This window comes from Humulus lupulus, chromosome 4 (genome assembly GCF_963169125.1).
Source record: "Humulus lupulus chromosome 4, drHumLupu1.1, whole genome shotgun sequence".
NCBI lineage: Eukaryota > Viridiplantae > Streptophyta > Magnoliopsida > Rosales > Cannabaceae > Humulus > Humulus lupulus.
The window spans coordinates 185,183,786-185,187,239 of record NC_084796.1 but is presented as its reverse complement, the minus strand read 5'-3'; the positions used below and the strand labels follow the sequence as shown (position 1 = coordinate 185,187,239).

General features: G+C 40.2%; 1 non-coding gene across 1 annotated transcript; it reads left to right on the top strand.

The window, feature by feature from the left end:
- The first annotated feature begins 376 nt into the window (after positions 1-376).
- Positions 377-483, top strand: LOC133833589 (small nucleolar RNA R71). Its single transcript, XR_009892962.1, has one exon. It is a non-coding gene; the product is annotated as a small nucleolar RNA R71 (small nucleolar RNA).
- Positions 484-3,454: the final 2,971 nt, after the last annotated feature.

Sequence of the window (3,454 nt, the reverse complement as noted above, 5' to 3'; positions counted from 1 at the left end):
AGCATGATCCATGGGGGTGTTATTCATACAGATAGGGCACTGATCGACAGAATGAGCACCACCACACATTTCACATCTCACTGCCATCTGAACCGCATTAGCAGACACACTACTCTGTTGCAACTGCTTGGTCAAAGAGGCTACTTGCGCTGTTAAGGCAGTGATTGCATCTAGCTCATGCACCCCAGCTACCTTTCTGACTCCTGATGATCTTTCCTCAGACCACTGATGGTTGTTTGTAGCCATGTCCTCCAGCAGTTCATAAGCACCAGCTGCGCTCTTGCTCATAAAAGTGCCACCCGCTGCAGCATCAATAATGGTTCTGGTTGTCGGACATAAACCATTGTAGAAATTCTGTACTAGCATCCACTGTTCTATGCCATGATGAGGACATCTTCTCAGGAGTTCCTTAAACCGTTCCCAAGCTTCATACAGTGACTCTCCGTCATTCTGGCAAAAGTTATTTATCTCTCCCCTCAATTTAGCAGCCTTTGACGGAGGGAAAAATTTGGATAAAAATTTCTGAGCCAGATCTTGCCAAGTGACAATGGAGTTTGGCTGCAGAGAATTCAGCCAACTTTTAGCTCTGTCCCTTAGAGAAAATGGGAAGAGCCTAAGCTTGATTGCGTCATCACTCACCCCATTATATTTGAAGGTTCCACACAATTCTAGGAAGTTGGACAAATGGGTGTGAGGATCTTCAGAGGGCAACCCATTGAATTGCACAGAGGACTGCACCATTTGTAAAATAGAAGGCTTGATTTCGAAGTTGTTGGCCTCTACAGCTGGTGGGCGTATACTATTTTGTACTCCCGTCAGAGTGGGTAGCACATAATCTCTCAGACTCCTCTCAGCGTTGGTCTGAGCCTGAACCCCTTGGACAACTCCTGGATTTAAACCATTCCTGCCATCCCCATCATTCTGTGCCATCTTCACAGAATTCTGGGTCTCTCTCTTAGTCTTTCTGATTTGATTGCAAGACTTTTCGATCTCGGGATTCAGAGGAACAAGTGTGGCTTTTCCTTTTCTGCCACGCATATACCAAAATTCACCTGAGATAGAAAAATTTAGCAACTAAACAGATTAGAAGCAAATAAATTAAAATCAAATTAGAATAAAAATTAATTAAACTGATATTGATAATTTTCAGTCCCTGGCAACGGCGCCAAAAACTTGTTGCGATAATTTTTTCTATGCAAGTGCACACAGTCGCGAACTTGTAATAAAATGGTAAAACCAAGTATCGTCCTCAAGGACTGAATTATCAATTACCAGTCAATTAATCTCTTGTTCTATTTGATGAATTAAAACTTCTTGATTTTTGTAAAATACAGCAAAAGAACCGATAAAGTGCAGAAATAATAATCGACAATTAAATAGCATAATAACTAATAGTAAAAACTCTTAATTCAATCACTGAGAAACAATCAGGATATTCAATCTCATCAACTATCCTTCCTATTATTCCCTAATGCCAAGTATGAATTCTTCTTATTTTTTACCTAATTCAATTAACAAGTTGAGACAGCAGCCTATAATCATTCTATGAATTATAAACTCAACCTAGGTGACAATTTCCTATATTTCTATGGTAAATTGAACCACAAAGGTAGCATTAAATTCCACAACTTAATAACAGTTACACAATTAATTCAGATACTTTCGTTCTAAATTAGAATTATGTCCAATATAACCACAGCATAATTAAATCTCACTTCTCAGATTTTGACTTAAAAACATATATATATATGAATAAAGATGGCCAATCAATAATCAATCTATAAGAACAGGTTATAAGGAATTGAAGAAGATTGAAGAAGAGGAAATTAAAATTGCATTAGGTCATAATAGAAATTCAAGTGATTCAATTGAACATCCTAAACAGAAAATTAGTTCATAGTCATAGTGCTAATCACAACAGAATTTAAAGATAACATCAAGAAGAAAAACATGTAAAAATACTCTAAGCTTGAGCCTTCAACACCAGAACTCCTCCCTTCGTCCGTACCTCCTTCTCTCTTCTTTTTCGTCCTTTAAAACTTGGATTTTTTAGATTTTAGAGATGCGGGCCGCGACTCTACATACACTATGCCGCGGCCCGTGTCAAAATTTCTGGGCAGACTATCCTTTCAATGCCGCGGCTCTCTGAAACCATGCCGCGGCCCGCATCATTGTCTTCTGGGCAAAATGCCCATCCATGCCGCGGCTCTATCTAGCCATGCCGCGGCCCGAAGATGTCCTCAAAAACCATGCTTCTGTTTCTCCCCCTAGCCGCGGCCCTACTTTGATCATGCTGTGGCTCTTAAGGAATTCTTCAATTCTTCAAGTTTTCATCCCAAAATTTCACCAACACATCCAAATGGTATTGAGAACCATTCTTGATCAAAATATGATGAAAAACTCGATTATTTCTTCCCTTTCTTTGGCATTTCCTTCCACATGCTCAATTCTTCCTGATATTCACAAAAACAACCAAACAAAGCGTAAACCGGCACTAAAACAAGGAAAAACAAAATAAAAGACTACTAAAAATATCACCAAGACATCATGAGTAGGATACCTCTTTTCATACTCCTTCAACTGACGAGAAGCATAGGCAATAACCCTCTCTGATTGCATCAAAACACAGCCCAAAGCCTGATGAGAAGCGTCACAGTATATCACAAACTTCTCCTGGTCTATCGGAAGACTCAGAATCGGAGCTGTAATCAACCTCTGCTTCAGTTCCTGGAAGCTGTTCTCACACTTATCTGACCACACAAACTTCTGGCTCTTGCGTGTCAGCTCAGTCAAAGCACTAGCAATCTTCGAGAACCCTTCCACGAACCGCCTATAATAACCTGCCAATCCAAGGAAACTTCTAACCTCAGAAGCATTCTTTGGCCTTGGCCAATCTCTGACCGCTTCGATCTTTGCTGGATCTACCTTAATCCCCTCCTTACTGACAATGTGTCCAAGAAAGGATACCTGAGACAACCAGAACTCACACTTCTTGAACTTAGCAAACAATCTGTGTTCTCTCAGTCTCTGTAGAACCAACCCCAGATGCTGCTCATGCTCTAACTCATTCTGAGAATATACCAGAATATCATCGATGAAGACGATCACAAACTGGTCTAAGTAATCCCTGAACACTCTGTTCATCATATCCATGAAAGCAGCAGGAGCATTAGTCAATCCAAATGACATAACTAGAAACTCATAATGCCCATACCTGGTACGAAAAGCAGTCTTCGGTATATCTCCCTCCTTAACCCTCAACTGATGATAACCAGAACGAAGGTCAATCTTAGAGAATACCTTCATACCTTGCAACTGATCGAACAGGTCATCTATCCTTGGCAAAGGATACTTATTCTTAATTGTCAGCTTATTCAATTCCCTGTAATCTATACACATTCTCAGAGAACCATCTTTCTTCTTTACAAACAGAACTGGCGCACCCCAGGGAGAA